This window comes from Cuculus canorus, chromosome Z (assembly GCF_017976375.1).
Source record: "Cuculus canorus isolate bCucCan1 chromosome Z, bCucCan1.pri, whole genome shotgun sequence".
In the NCBI taxonomy this organism is placed as follows: domain Eukaryota; kingdom Metazoa; phylum Chordata; class Aves; order Cuculiformes; family Cuculidae; genus Cuculus; species Cuculus canorus.
This window is the reverse complement of record NC_071441.1, coordinates 10,605,322-10,622,017: the sequence shown is the minus strand read 5'-3', so window position 1 is coordinate 10,622,017 and position 16,696 is coordinate 10,605,322. Positions and strand designations below refer to the sequence as shown.

At 40.4% G+C, this 16,696-nt stretch overlaps 1 protein-coding gene across 1 annotated transcript in view; it reads right to left on the bottom strand.

The window, feature by feature from the left end:
- The window catches only part of NDUFAF2 (NADH:ubiquinone oxidoreductase complex assembly factor 2), a 135,296-nt gene that overhangs the window by 61,591 nt on the left and 57,009 nt on the right, over positions 1 to 16,696 (bottom strand). The window lies entirely within an intron of this gene.

The window sequence follows — 16,696 nt, the reverse complement described above, 5'->3', positions numbered from 1 at the left end:
GTTATGACCCCTTTATATCACTCAGACATAATAGATGGACATTAAAGCAGGCATAAATGTAGCTATGATTAAGCCCATTCTAAAGAAGCCTTGGTGTAAATCAGAATTGCATTTGTAGAACTAAGTTCCCTCTTATTTCACCACTTTCTGCAGGCATTAAACATAATCGCTCTGGTGTTCATATAGCATAATTCCAAGTGCCTTTATAAAGATAGCAATGACAGGCATTATCATTAAACGTTCCTTTATATTGCATGATTGTGTTATATACATCCCCAAATACATACATCTACATATATTTATACACGTATATTTATATATCTTCATGGCTCACTACAGAAAACAGTGCAGTTCAGTTTCAAAGCATCATTTTGCATCTTGGTATGCGATGCTTTGAGATTATACAATTCAATGGCCTATCAGGGCATAAAAGTGAAAAATGGCAGAGGAAACATGAAAATACATTTCAAATTTCCTACCTTGTGCATTATCAAAACTAAAGTTTTAACAATACATAGCATACACCGTATGATATAGCATTCTCACCGTAGGCTTCCCCAGTTAGCAGAGAAGTGGAGCCATGGGAGAACTCCTGGCTAAGTTACAGTCAAAGAAGTTTCTGTATTGAAAATCAAATATATGAGGAGTGCAACCAAGATCAAAGTGCAACATGTCTGAAATAAAATATTTCAGAGGTGGTGAACAAAGTGATAATCTATAATGCAGAAGGTAAATTCCAGAACCTCATGTTCTTTTTGATATTTACTGACCTCATTGGTGAACTGGCCAACATTTCAAAGAACTGAAGGTCAGAAAATAAAAAAAAGCTATCTTTTAAGAGAGCATCAAACTGACACCATTTCATAAAACCACAATATTATTACATTTGCATTTACTATATTGATTTCAATGAATTTTTTAAAGTGTTCTTAACTTCGGGTGAAAGATACTAAACACAGCATAAGAGACACAACCATGTAGCACAATGATTTACAGGGGGTTTGTATATGATGCAGATTCTTTGTGGTGAACTTTTGCACAGCCTAGAATTGGTATGAAGTTATAATCTCACTAAAAGTTGTTTCCAGGGAACTGACTGGAAACAGGACTGAAGATTCCTGAGAAAACAGAATTGTTTGTGCGTGGTTTATCAGCACGTCTCAAGAAGGGTGTCTACAGCGTAAATGCAGAAGTTGTATTTGGAGGATATCCAACATATTAAGGAATTCTCTCCAAAGGGCAAATAGCCAGTAAGGCCCCAACTTCTACCACATGGCAGCAAAATGAAGTTATTTAACTTACATAAGTTTTTTCCAGCTGTGATCTATTGGAGTGTTTGTAAATTAAAATAGGCTTTTCCTATGAAAGAAGCAACAAACCTACCATTGTGGCAGCCCAATCCTCAGTTACCCTAAAGCTGTTTTATACTTCTCCTGCACTGCCAGGATGTTAAAGAGTGCAAAGAATACCTGAGAATATCTTCTCCCTAGTCAGCCACTGCTAGAATTAAAGGATCTAATTTGAATCACTGATACAGCGAACTGGGAAACAACTATTGTGTGCTTTTTGAGGGAAGGGCAGTGCAATGAAGAAGTCCTCGTACTTGTTTTACCTGTCTTGGTTATGTGCATCTGTTTTAATTTATTGGTTCCTTGAGGCAGAGACATTTTGTAAAGCACTTGCCCAACATGCAAATTCAGCATAAGAATCACCTCTAAACAATTCTAACAGCCCTCTCTTCTGCCTTCATTTTTTTTTCTGCAAATTCTCCAGTGGTGTAAAATCAAGAAGAAGCTTCCAAAAAGCCAAACAATTAATACCCACCTGTCCTAGACTGATGGAAGCAATGGTTTTGGGGGTATAAAATCTGCCTCATGTAATTTCTCACTGTAATTTTTGCGCATTTGATTCTCCTATTCAAGTCAATGGGAAATCCAATAATGACATCAGCCAGGGAAAACTGGTCCAGGAGTCATGAATATTCTTCATCTAACAAAGGAGTCTCAGGGCTGTTCTTTACACTGCTGGAGTGGGAAATGCAATTATTGGGGCAGTTTGTGGGAGCCACCAGAACCCACATGTCTTTCTGTTTTCCATTCCAAAACGGAGACAGCAAAATTTCCAGTGGAAACATTTTAGCAATTAAATAAACACAAGCACAGAGTAGTTAAGCTTCAGGGCTGACTATAAACATAGTTGCTTGGTTCAAAATGTTTTAAGAATGAAAAAGAGGAGCCTTGCCTCTCCCTGTCCTGAAAAGGACTGTGACTAATGTGAAATATGTTTTTGAATCAAAGCAGGAAAAAGTGTGCTTTCTGTTTTTTGGAATACGTCCTTGGTATTTTTGATGAAATATGCGAGAGAATGCATTTCCTCCTGTAATATATGCCTGATAGGAGCAGGGAGGAAAAATCTTCCCTTTTCAGAAGAAAATGGGAAGAAAAAGCATGAAATTCAAGGAAAGAAGTGAAGAAAAACTTGGAATGTTAGAAATAGTCCTAGTTATATGGGTGTTTACTAATCACAGTTTACTGGCAAGTCTCAGAATCAAGAACATTGTGTCGTATTAGGCTGAAGGAGTCTTGAAAGGAAAGTGAAAGCAGGTAATTCATTATCCACACAATATAAAGGTTAAACTGAATCATAGTCTTCAATCATGTTATGAAACACTTCCACTCCAAAAGGACACCAAAGCCATTGGCTTTGTCCAGCAAGCATTATGTGTAAAATGACAATGTGACAGAGAACACAAACACCTACCTCATTACACAGCTAGATAGTACTGCTGGAAAATAAAAACAAACGGAATGGCAAAAACATCCTATCCCTTAATTTGGAGGATGATTATGCAACATAAAGAACTATAGACTAAGACTCTTTTCAAATGCACCTAGTGATAAAATTACATTTTCTGATTGGAAATAAAACCTAAAAAAAGGAGGCAAAGCTTTTCTTCAGGTGTGATCAACTGGCACCACTGTTGCTAGAAGCCCTGGTTTCAACGTGACAGAATGTTCACTAAATACACAAGAAATCCTCTGTCACCATCTATTCTACCTTCTGCCTGATTTTGGCTATGAGATATCTTCAAGACAGCTTATTTATAGAACAATTCTTTTCCTGAAAAAGGGTTGTTTTAAGATTCATAAACCTGACTCATCCTTTTATAAGAAGGTGCATGCACATATCAGGCCATACATGAGACTCTTCTCCAGATGTAGATCATAAATATGTACCAAACATTTCAACTGTTCCTGGACCAATTCCTATATTATAAAAGAATATAACCTAACCTCCTAGTTATCTGTAACTCTGCTGGCTCTAAGCTTGTCTGCTTGTACTTACTTGTTTTACCACCCTTCTGCAATTCCTACTTTCTGCTTTAAAATACAAATTCATGCTTAGCTTTCCCTTTCTTGATATCTATTATTTCTGAAATAGCTGGTTTAACTTTCTGTATAAGGAAGTTTTTTAGATTGTATAATCTACTTCTGCAACAGAGATGTCAGAGTATATATATATTTCCAGTGGGTAGGTGCATGGCAGTGGACAGGCGTGCAGCAGCATGGTAACCACCCAGCAAAATGAAGCGTTTCCTGCTTCTCCTGAGCTTCTAGCACCTAGTAGAACCAATACAGCCACACAGACAGGACTCCTGTTCAAGCATACAACCAGATAGGTTTCCAGCTATGGCATATATGAAGGGATATTCCAAAGAGTTTGAAAGTGATTGCAGGCAAGACTGCAGGAGTTGTGACCAGACTGATGAACTGCTCTGCTCAGTGGCTGAGCTGCAGAGGGAATGTGAGCAGACTGAAGAGTATTCAAGACCCTGAGAAGGAGATTGATAATTGGAGCTGTATTCTGCCACCTGTGAAGCACAGGAGACAACTCAGCTTGCCCACTACAGAGGTAAGTCCTGGATCTTCTTTGTGCCAGGAGAAAAGCAGTGTCACAAAAAATAAGAAGAGTTGGAAGAAGGTGACAGCACAGAGACGTAAGAGATACCCCTGATGTATGAGGCCCTGGGTGCAGTACATGAAGTGCATAATGAGAAAGAGGAGGAACTGTGCAAGCACTCTTGCCAAGATTGGAGAGACTGACCCCTTGTAACAAAACGTATATTAAGAACCATGCTGAAAAGAATCAATGGCAAGTTATGGTCATTGTCAATTTCCTCCTGCGCGGAACAAAAGCACATTTTTGCAGTATTCCTCTTTTCAGGGAAATCTGCTGCCTCCCTGGGCCCAAATTAGTGATGTCACCACAAGACTGAAGAGCTTAGTTCAATCTTCAGGCAGCTATCCGTTTCTGCTCTTTCACATGGGTATAAGTGATGTCTCAACAAAAGTCTGAGGTCAATCAAAAGAGACTTCACAGACCTGTGAAGAAAGCTAAAAAAAATCTGGAGCACAGGTAGTATTTTCCTTGATCTTCCCAGAAATGGGGGAGGTTTCAGAAGAAAGAGATGAGGCCACAATATCAATTCCTGGCTCCAGGACTGGTGTCTCCACGAGAACTTTGGATTTTGAGACTATGGAAGAGCCTTCAAGAGAGAAGGTATGTTGGGGATCCACCTGTACCCATGGGGAAAACACACATTTGAGTGTACACTGCTGGGGTCAACTGAGAGTTTTAAAGCAGAACCAGTGGGGGAAGGGGATTCCAACAGTATTGCAGTAGCTAAGTGTGGAATCACCCAAAGGTGGCAATGCTAGCGGGAACACTTGCACTATTCCTGGGAGCATGGACGGCTCAGGAGCATAATTGAAATGCTTGTACACCAATGAATGTGGTCTAAGAAAAATACAGGATCAACAGGAAACATTGGTCAGCTCCCAGAGATACGGTATCACTGGTATTAGCACAAAGTGGCGGAATACGTCCTATGATCGAAGTGCTGGTATGGAGAGCTACAGGTTGCTCAGGAAGGATGGCACAGCAGGTGAGGTGAAGGTGTTGCATTATATGTAAAGGACAGTTTTGCTTCCACGCTCCTTGTAGTTAGCGATGATGTGGTAGAGAGCCTCTGGGTAAGGATTACAGGAGGGGGAAATGAAGAAGGTGATGTAGTGGGGATCTACTACAGATTGTCCAGCCAATAAGTAAGCACCGATGAATTATTCTACAGGCAATTAGGAGAAAGTTTCTGGATCAGCAGCCCTTGCCAGCTGGGAATGTCATACTGCTGTGATGAGCAGGACTTGGAAAATCTTGTCATAGGTATTCAGTGAGCCAACAAGGAAAGATGCTCTCCTTAACTTGTTATTTTTGAATAGATGGGGATGTGATGGTCGGTGGCTGTCCTGGCTGCAGTGGTAATAAAATGGTTGAGTATAAAATTTTCAATGTAATGAGGAAAAAAGGACAGCAGAGTTGCTACCCTGGACTTAAAGAGAGCAAACATTAAGCTATTCAGGGAGGCATTTAGAGGAATAGCCTGGGAATCTGCTTTTGAGATCTAATGAGTACACAAGTGTAGGTCAGTCCTTAAGATCCACCTTTTAGAAGCATAGGGGCAGGCAATCCCACTGTGTTTTAAGCCAAGCAAGCAGGGCAAAAGACCTGGTGGGACGGGAACACCTTGTGTATCTCAAGAGGAAAAAGAAACTGCATGATGTCTCAAAGCCAGGGCAGGCTTCACAGGAAGATGACAGAGCTGTGTTTTGCATATGCAGGGAGATGGCATGCAAGGCTGAAGTTCCATTAGAATTGAAAGTGCCCAATGTTGTGTCAGACAGCAAGAAAGTCATTTTAAAGTTTGGTAACACCAAGAAAAGGTCCAAGGAAAACATTGGACCGACACTTGTTGAAGATGGTCATCTCACCAATAGAATGGAGAAAAGTGGAGGCATTCAGTGCTTTTTTCTGTTCAGTCTTCAATAAAACTGATAGACCTTGGGCTGCCCAGTCCTCTGAGACAGAGAACTACATTGGCACAAACAGGGATTTTCCATTTGAGGACACTAAAATTTTGAGAGATCAGTTGTAACAGCTGAATGTTCACAAGTCCATGGGCCTGATGGGATTTATCTCAGAATACTGCACCAGGTAGCAGATGATAGGTCAAGACCCCCTCGGTCACCTACCAAAGATCTTGGAAATATGAGGAGGTGCCCACTGACTGTAAGTTAGCCAACATTATTCCAATTTACAAGAAAGGCGTGAGGGAAGACTCAGAAAACTACAGACCTGTCAGCCTAACTTCAGTTCCTGGAAAAATGATGGAGAAGACTGTCCCGGATAATATCAAAATGAGCTTAAGAAGCATGTGAAGATGCTTGGATGTGTCCAGAGGAGGGCAACAAATCTGGTGAAAGGCCTAGAAGGCATGTCCTGTGAGGAGCAGCTGCAGACTCTGTTTGTCTAGTTTGGAGAGAAGGCAGCTGAGGGCAACCTCATGGCTCTCTGCAGTTGCCTGAGGAGGGGAAGTGCAGAGGGATGTGCTGGTCTCTTCTCCCTGGTATGCAGTGATAGGACACAAGGGAATGGTTCAAAGTTGTATCAAGGGAGGTTCAGACTGAACATTAGGGAACATTTATTTACTGAGAGGAAGGTCAAAGCTGGAATAGGCTACCTTAAGAGGTGGTCAGTGCCCCAAGCCTGTTAGAGTTTAAAAGGTATTTGAACAGTGCCTTTTACAGCATTCTTTAACTTGGCCAGCCCTGAAGTGGTCAGGCATGAACCTGAGCATCTAGTTGGACTAGATGATGTTTGAGGTCCCTTTCAACAGAAACTGTCTAGTCTATTCTCTTTGATTCTGGGACACACAGACTTTCTTTAAAAGTTTCCAATAACAATTCACACTTTTTCCTGTTCTTTTTAATCAGTCTAGTTCTTAACTATTTACAGCATTTTTTTAATGAAACAGGAAGACATGAAGCACAAATTTAGGAAAGGTACATATCGTCCAACACAGTTATTTATTAAAAATACCTTTTTCTTTTTTCAAATAAAAGAAATGCTGTAGGCAAAAGAAATTGCTTACAATATAGCGGCTAAAGAACTGGTAGATGACAATAATTATTGTTGAAAAATAAAGTTTAAAGGTTCCTAGTAGAATTGATTAATCCTAAGAATCTCTTTTGTTTATTCTTTATTAATACGCCTGGAATAAAAAGGAATGGGTTCATGACAAAGTTGGACATCTGCACTGCTGTGTCAAGTTCTACGTGCCCCTGTACAATAGAGACAAGGAGACCAGAGCAAGTCCAGCAGGTGTCAACAAAGATGATTAAGGCTTTGGAACATCTGTCATATGAAGAAAGAGTGAAAGAGCTGCATCTGTTTAGCCCAGAGAGGTAAAATCTCAGAAAGATCTTATTAATCTGTGCAAATGTTTCATTAGTGGGGAGGAGAGGAAATGCAAAGAAAATGGAATCAGATTCTTCCCATTGGTGCCCAAAGAACGGAACAGGGGACAATTGGCATGAACCAGGAAATTCCATTTCAATGCATGAAAACACTTTTTTATGGTGAGGGTAGCCAAACACTGGAACAGGTTGCCCAGAGTAGTTGTGGAGTCTCCATGCTTGGAGAAACGGTAAGTCCTACTGGACATGGTCTTGAGCATGTTGCTTTAAGTGGCCCTTGCTCAAGTTGGACTAGATGATTCTGAGGTCCCTTCCAACCTCAACCATTCTGTGTCTCTAGGAAACCAAAGGACAACGCTGGCATAAAAAAAAAAATATATAGTATAAATAGGCCATAAATACATTTATATCAAAAATATAAATGTTACAAACCTTCAGAATAAAGAAATTCTGCACAAAATCTCCAACAGGAAAAGACAGTTTTGAGGTTAAATTTGATCAGTTTATGAAAGGGATTAGAAGACACTATTTCCCACAATAGCTTGTAATAAGACTAATCTACTCATAAGATACATTTCATCCTTAATTTCCAAAACTAGGGTTTTTAGAGCATGAAGTATGTAAGGACATTTTAGACATCCTGATCTAGCCACAGTCAATTTGAATTATGAGACTGCTTCCCCTAAAGGCCTGCCAGCATTAGGGCATATGTAATTGCTGCCTAGCCCAGTTCTACTAAATGGCTTAGTTTACCTTAAGTTTATCTTATCTTAAAAAACCTTAAGCGCAGTTTATCTAAAACATGGGTTTAGTAGATATTTTTACACCAGACAATTTTAACAGAACTGTTTAGGAGCAACTATAAATACAGGTCCAGTTGGACAGTGGGCCCTCACATAAATGCACTGGCAACTAACACTGAGTGCCAGCTTCCTGTATCAGCTACAGACGGAACAGTTCACCTTGCCATGCCCGAAATTACAGTTGTGGGTCTTGCTATTTTTCTAGATATGAAAGCAAGTCAACTTTGACTAAATAAACATGTAGTTGCCCATTAAGCTTTGTTATGGCCCCAAGTGTGTCTCTTCTCCAGGGACTGCAGCCCCACCTTGAGGACTGTGTGCAGTTGTAGGGACCTCAATGTAAGAAGGATTGTCAAACTAGTAGTGTGGCCAGAGAAGGGTGACCAAGACGGGGAAAGGTCTTGAGGGCAAGAGTTGGGAGGAGTGACTGACTTGGGAGGAGTGACTGACTTGGTTTGCTTAGCTTGTAGAAAAGAAGGCTGAGGGGTAACCCTGTCGCAATCTACAACTTCCTCAAGAAGGCATTGCAGGGGACGGTGCCGATCTCCTCTCTGGTGACAAGCGACAGGGCACGAGGAGGTGGAATGAAGCTGTGCCAGGGGCAGTTCAGACTGGGCATTAGGGAAAAGTTCTTCCCTGAAGGGTGGTTGGTCACTGGAACAGGCTTCCCTGGAAAGAGATCATGGTATGGTACCAAGTCTGTTGGTGTTCAAGGAGCATCTGGATGATGCTTTTAGTCATATGGTTTATTTTTAGGTAGCGCTGTGAAGAGCAGGGAGTTGAACTCAATGATCCTTATGGGTCCTTTCCAACTTGAGATTATGATTCTACGATTAGATTTAGCTGACTATGGCTCAAGCTCAGCACTGGTTCCAAGCAGCTCTGTGGCCTTGAGTCAGAAGAGTCTGTAGGAAGACTGGCGTGAGAAAAAGCCATGGGAATTAGGGTCCTGCTCACCTTAGCTCCAGAGTTGATTTTAAGCTTAGGCTCTTGCTCTCAGTCTCTGGCTGAATTTTGTTGCAGGAATGCCTCTGCTTGGTCTTCTACCTTCTTGACTTTCAACTCTGTCCTGCTCTGCTAACTTGATTTTCTGCCTCAGAATGGAGAAAAAGTTAAGGGAAAAGCATCTGATTTTCTCACAGGCATGAAACATCCCAACAGCAGTTTTCAGTTGCCTGAGCTCAACTGTCTGAGCGTTGCAAACTAGGCTTTCAAGTCGCTTTTAACAAATCATATGTGTACTACTATATTCGGTGACAATCTCAATTATGCAATTTTAGTTAGTTGTTTTTGCTAAGTGATGCCTGTTCTAAGTGTATACTCCATATGTTTGAAATTTAAGAGCAGACCTGGCATTGGCAAGGATAGGCAAGCTGACAGTTACCCAGATAAACAATTCATTTGCATGTCATTAACAATTCAGTTTCAAGAACATGCATTTATATATTTTGCAAAACTGACCACAGCTGTTAAGAAAGAAGTAATTTTGTGTCAGTGAGACATCAGAGTTGAGGGTTTTTCTCAGAACATTTTTTTCCACACTTTGAGGAAGAAGGAAATAAGTACAAGTTCCATAGCAGTGAATCATGTATCTTTTCTGATTGTCTTTTGAATATACAGTTAAGCACGTGATCCAGAATCTGAGGTGTTTCAGACCACCACATCAGCATTAAGACTGGTTGAGGTTTAGTTAATCTAGTCTTGGCACTGTTCCTTTATGTTTGATCATTCCACCATGCTAAGAATGAACTGAAAAGCTTTTAACTTTAGGTTTTTTAACTCTACCATGGAAACTAGTTAAGGGAACATAGTAGAAGTTTCTTTTTTGCTAAGAAACTACTTTGCTGCCTAGAAGAAGGCAGGAGGGATGTACACATAGTGACACAGAACGCTATAGCATTCCATTCCACAGGACTTAAGAAATCAAATAAGGTACAGACTCCCACTTCCACCGACAACAGTTTCTTTCCATATAAGACAGAGTAGGAAGCAGCCAACAATGCTGGCTGCCTTTCAGATCTCAGTGACTCATACAGCAGTCTTAATTTATTTAAGTATATCCTATAAGGAAAATCTCAAACTTCACTTCTAACTTGGACCACGAAGAATCCTTGTGGTATCCTGTAAAAAGGAAATGAAAATCACTGGAGCTGGGAAAAGGATTTTTTCTATATAAAAATGTGTCACTTGAACTAGAATTTAGCAAAGATCTTAGAACCACCATGAGAGAGATTCCCTGTCTAGGTAATGAACATTTCAGAGCACTAAAACACTACACAGTACAATTATTATTGTAACAGGAACTTATTCTTACACCACATGCCAACCACAATTATTCATATAATCATCATAGAATGGTTTGCGTTGGAAAGGATCTTAAAGATCATCTAATTCCACTCCCTTACCATGGGCAGGGACACCTCGATAAGGTTGCTCAAACCTCCATCCAACCTGGCTTTGAACACCTCCGGGGATGGGGCAACCATGACTTCTCTGGGCAACCTGTTCCAGCGCCTCACCATCCTCACAGTGAAAAATCTCTTCCTAATATCTAATATAAACCTACCCTTTTTCACCTTAAAACTGTTACCCTTTGTCCTACAACTGCGCTCTGATAAAGAGCCCTATCACTGCACTCCTTGATAAAAAGATTCACCCCATCTTTCCTGTACGTTCTCTTTAAGTACTGGAGGGCCACTATAAGGACTCCCTGTAGCCTTCTCCTCTCCATGCTAAGCAAGCCCAACCCTCTCAGCCTGTTTTCATATGGAAGGTGCTCCAGCCCTCTGATCATCTTCGTGGCCTTCCTCTGGACTTGCTCTAACAGGTCCATGTCTTTCCTGTCCTGAGAACTCCAGAACTGAATGCAGTATTCCAAGTGAGGTCTCATAAGAGCAGAGCAGAGGGGCAGAATCACCTCCTTCATTCTGCTGGTCAGGCTTCTTTCAATGCAGCCCAGGATATGGTTGGCTTTCTGGGCTGCATGTGACATTGCCAGCCGATGTTGCACTTCTCATCCACCAGCACCCCCAACTCCTTCTTTTCAGGGCTACTATAACTCCATTCTCTGTCCAGTCTGTATTTGTGCTTGGATTGCCTGACCCAGGTGCAGGATCTTGTACCTGGCCTTGTTGAATTTGATGAGGTTAGCACAGGCCCATCTCTCACGCCTGTCAAGGTCCCTCTGGATGGCATCCCTTCCCTCCAGTGTGTGGACCGCGCCACACAGCTTGGTGTCTGCAAACTTGCTGAGGGTGTCCTCAATCCCACTGTCTGTGTCTCTGCCAAAGATGTTAAATAACGCTGGTCCCAATACTGACCCCTGCAGAATGCCACTCGTCACTGGTCTTGACTTGGACATTGAGTCATTATCCACAAACCTCTGAGTGTGACCATCCAGTCAATTACTTATCTACTCAGTGGTCCCTCCGTCAAACCTGTGTCTCTCCAAGAATATCATGCAGGACAGTGTTGAATGCTTTGCACAAGCCCAGCGAGATAATATCAGTTGCTCTTCCTTTATCCACCACTGCTGTAGCTCCATTGTAGGAGGCCACCAGATTTTTCAGGCACAGTTTACCCTTAGTGAAGACATGTTGGCTATCACCAATCACCTTCTTATTTTCCATGTGCCTCAGCAGAGTTTCCAGCAGGATCTGCTCCATGATCTTGCTGGGCACAGAGGTGAAACTGACCAGCCTGTAGCTCCTCAGGTCTTTCTTACTACCTTTTTTAAAAAACGGGAGTTAGCTTCCCCTTTTCCAGTCAATGGGAACTTCATGCCACCACTTCTCAAATATAATGGGTAGTGGCTTAGCAACTTCATCTGCCAGTTCCCTCAGAACCCATGGATACATTTCATCAAGTCTCATGGACTTGTACACCTTCAGGTTCCTTAGATGGTCTCAAACCTGATCCTCTCCTGTAGTGGGCAATTTTTCAATTTACCAGTCCCTGCCTTTGCCCATCACTTGGGCAACATGGCTTGATCCTTCTTTACTTGAGCTTCAAGTAATGAAGTTCTTGCAGGGAGTATCCTGGGACATTTGTTTGATTCTAAATAGGGACAGTATGACATGCTAAAACAGCTTTGGCAGTGAAGCAGTATCATTAATTCCTACTGCTCTTGGAACAAAACTATAAAACTAATAGCTACGTTCAGCTCTTCTATGAAATGTGATGGTTTAGACAGAAATATGGGTTTGGTTGTCTAGTTCTTATCAGAACATACATAGTACACAAAGAATAGGCTAAGTTTATTACCTGAGAGTAAATATCAGTTAAGTTCTAAAAAACAAAGTCATTTAAAATTTAAATGTAAATCACTCTCCTCAACCTTCAAAAATGAACTTGCTTATACATGGTTTTGGGGAGATGGCTAATTACCCACTAGAAATACCAACTTCTAGTAAGTTTTTGTAATAGAAAACAGGGTAAGACCATAAATAGAACAAGTATCAGAACTGCACTCACAGTCCTTGAATTTGAAAAGGTTGTGTTTAGATCCATCAATTGCATATGACATTATAATAAACATAAATTGCTTGTTAAACTTAAGCTTCTACACAATCAAGGAAAACCTGAATCCTTAAAGTTAAACTAACAGTCATACAGCACTGCTTCTTTTATTCAACAATCCCAAAATACTTAAGAAGGTGGATAAATTTTACCTCCTAAACGTACATAAAGACATGCAGTCGATTCACTGAAGGATATGCTGTTTGATTTGGGCTCCTTGCACTTCACTTTGGCATTTAACTGAAGTGTTTAAGCTGGGGACACTATTCTCAATCCTTAGTGCCCTCTATGGTCCGTGAGAGGAAAGAAGCAGCTTCAGAGAGTGAGACGCACCGGCATTGAACTTTCTCACTGCCCTTCTCCACCGTTCCGAGGAGATCAGGCTTTGGTGGGGATGCCTAAAATTTTCAGAATCAGACCAGGCTGAGTGTCACAGTTCATATATGATCCCATGATTCTCAGTTTCCTATCCGAAAAGCTACACTAAGCTACCTCTGCGAAAAGCTTTGAAGATTTACAAAGCTGTATTGACAATGATTTTCTCTCTCCTTTCCTTTAATATAACCAAAGAAAAATCCAGAAGCCAATTAAAACCTGTATCAGTCATGACCATAGCAGAATGCAGTAGCAGTAATGATCTAAGAGAAGAAAAAGATCTCAATTATTTGAATAGCTTCCATTTGTATCTTTGAGGAGTCTTTCTGGACTGTGAAAAGACATAAACCAGGAACAAATAAGGATGGACTAAGGCCTGACACCCTTCAGTTCTTCAATTATATCATCCATTGTAAAGGCAGTAAAAACAATGCTAGTACATAAATGAGTCCACCTAGAGCTGAGAAGCAGTCAATCATCTTTTAATTGAATATCAGACATACATACTTCTACGTCCTATCACTTCCTTAAGATACAAAAGTATGCAGCACCTTACTTGGCCTATGGATCATGCACTGTCCCAACATACACTCTATCCTTGAAAGTATACAGCACAACAATTCGTAAGTATGGTCTGAAGTGAATTAAGTAGAGCAGCAGTATTACACATTATTTTAATTACTTTCATCTTGGATACTCAGACCTAGCTGTGTTGAACGGTACCCAAACTACAAATATATAGAGTTGTTCATGCAATCTAAAGATATATTGCAGATCCACTTAAATATAGAACACCATTTTTTTTAAACAATGATTTGTAGCAGAAAAAGAATCCTTAATCCCCAATAGTACAAAGGAATTTTGTTGGCTCAATAAAACCCTGAAATTTTATTGGCTGGCGAATACTGTGGATATACCATCCACAGTCAAAAAATGCCAATAAAGCTTTCACAGCTTACAGATTTCACAGGCTGGATAAAAAAAAACAGTGAAGCTACTTTTCAAAACTCTTCAAAACAGCTACCATTGTGCAACAGCACAAAGCTTCCACCTAGCTCTTCTACAAAGAGGGACATTCAGCAAGTGGAGTACAGCACACCCAGGACACTAATAAGTATACATAAAGATAACCAGAGAATTCACACTCTATGTAGGAAAGAAGAAATTTCAAGGAACTAGTTTATCCTCAAAATTAATAAATGATAAAATGGTACTTAGAGATTACACTGGGTGAAACAGCAGCTTTCTTATATGGAGAGATTCTGGACAACTGATGCATGTCAACACATCTGAGTGAAACGAATACGTTTACTCAAAGGTTATCTTCATTTATCTTTGCCACAAACACTCTAACACTCATAGATTCTTCAGATACTTTCATGAGAAAGGCTTTGCTTTCATATAAGTGACTCTCTTATTTTCCATGCCAGTATTCTATTCTCAGAATATTTCTCTGTGCTGCACCTTTCTTTACCATTGCTGGATTCTTTGAGTGCTGCTTCCATTCCTCCACCCACTTCCTCTTTCAAAGCGTGACAATGGACAGCAATGCTTGTCCCCTCCAGCATGGTCTCATGAAATTCCAATAAAATGTAACTTTTTATGCTGTTCATATATACGTTTTATACATATAAAAACTAACTAGTGACTTAATTTTACCAAAGTTGACGGTTCATAAACTCATACTGTGTTATACTTTGATGGTACTTCTGCAGCTGCTGCCATTGAAGCTATGTGGTTGCTGAAAAGCTTTAACTCCATCCTAAGTAAAGTTCCTTCCTAGACTAGATATCCGTAATGATCATGACTTTCATGCTTTAATTTACTTGATCTTTCATTAGTGCACCCTTTCCCACTCCCTCCTAAGCCCCTCAATTCTCTCACTCATCTGCTGGTAACTGACTGACAGAAAATTGATGAGCGTCAGTTTTAAAATACATACAAGCGCATACTTAGCTATAAATAATAGAACAGGGTCATTTAAAGGAAATCTAGATGAGATGTAAAAGAAAGTGCAGATTTACAAAGTAGCAGTTAAATGCCAAAATTATAGTTAGCATAAACATAAATTTAAAGTGGTCTTTTAAAGTATTCTAATGCGGTGCTAAGGGTTGGGCTGCTTTGTTCAAGTTGCAGTCAATTCTGGAATTTCTGTTCTCTGAACTACTCGAAGTACAAAAACCGAGTAACTCAGAAAAGCAAAACAAGTAGCCTGATTTCCTGTGGCCTTGTGGTTGAAGTATTCTGAATGAGGTAGAGTGCAAGCTCCAAACAAAGCCTTCCTATTGCTTAGTAATTCCATAACACCTCTTCATTCCTAATACAGATACACTGCAGCTTTCAGTTGAGGTTTTAGCTTGGGCCTCTCTTCTCTACCTAACCGCCTATTTCCACAAATCTTAAAGGAGCAGAATTATTACGTACAAGACCTCTATTACTTTACCAGTATAACTAGCCAACAACTTCAGAAGATATTACAGGGAGAATGACACCACAAAAGGTAATTATATGAGATCTGTTTTCTTACAAAAGGAAATTAAAACTCTCTACTTTTTCCTTCTTCCCTGTCACAATGAATCAGGCACCTTCCTCTTTAAATCAGTGAGACAGAGAAGACAGAAGACATAGAAAGGCAGATAGAAGAGACTACTATGTGAAAGACTGGAACTGGAAACTAATTTTGCAGCAGGTTTAAAGGTGGTGTTATTAATCAGCATGTATATAGTTGTTGCCAGTGCTTATTTTGGCATATGTACCTGAATTTGACATCCAATTATTAAAAATAGAACTGTGTCCCCCGTAGCCCAATATGCAATTTTACCAGAAATAGGTTATACACATAACAGCCCATAAACTTTTAACTTAGCTACACAGCATGCAAAAATGTCTTAGAATAAAACCAATAAATATGATCCTTTTGAACCAATATCTACACTCCAATAAATTAAGATTGTTATATTTCACTAAGATTTACAAATTACAGACCAACAAGGACCTTTAACCTCTCTTAAGAGTTTTAATGCTTGAATAAATAGCTGAGTAACACATGTAGAGAGATACACGCGCAGATATCTACCATAGGTCTTGGGAGTCTGATGGTGTGCCTGCTGACTGCAAGCTAGCCAGGTTATGAGGGAAGACCCAGGAAACTGCAGACCTGCTAGTCTAAACTCAGTTCCCAGAAAAATTATGGAAGATCACACTTGGTGGTATTGAAAGGCATTAAAGAACAACGCAACCACCAGGCACAGCCAGCGTGGGTACATAAAGGCAAAGTCCTTCTATGCGAAGATCACACACCTAGGGGATGAAGGGAAGGCAGAGACTTCTATTTTTTCTGGATTTCAGTAAGGTTTTTGATGCTGTTCTTCTAGCATCCTGCTGGACCAAGCTGTGACTGAAGATCTTCTACATTAATAAGCTAATACCCTAACCGATGCTTAACTTTGCTTTCTAAACATCAAGAAGTTTTCACTGATATCAGTGTCTGTGTGAACACCTGTGTAGAAAGGGAGAGGGGAAGGTTTGGTGCAACACACAGAAAGCAAAACCTCAACTCCATAATTTTCAGTATGAAAACATTGAAGGCTTCAACAGTCATAGAATCATAGAAGGGTTTGGGTTGGAAGAGATCTTAAAGATCATCCAGTTCCAACTCCCCCGCAATGGGCAGGGATACCTCCCACT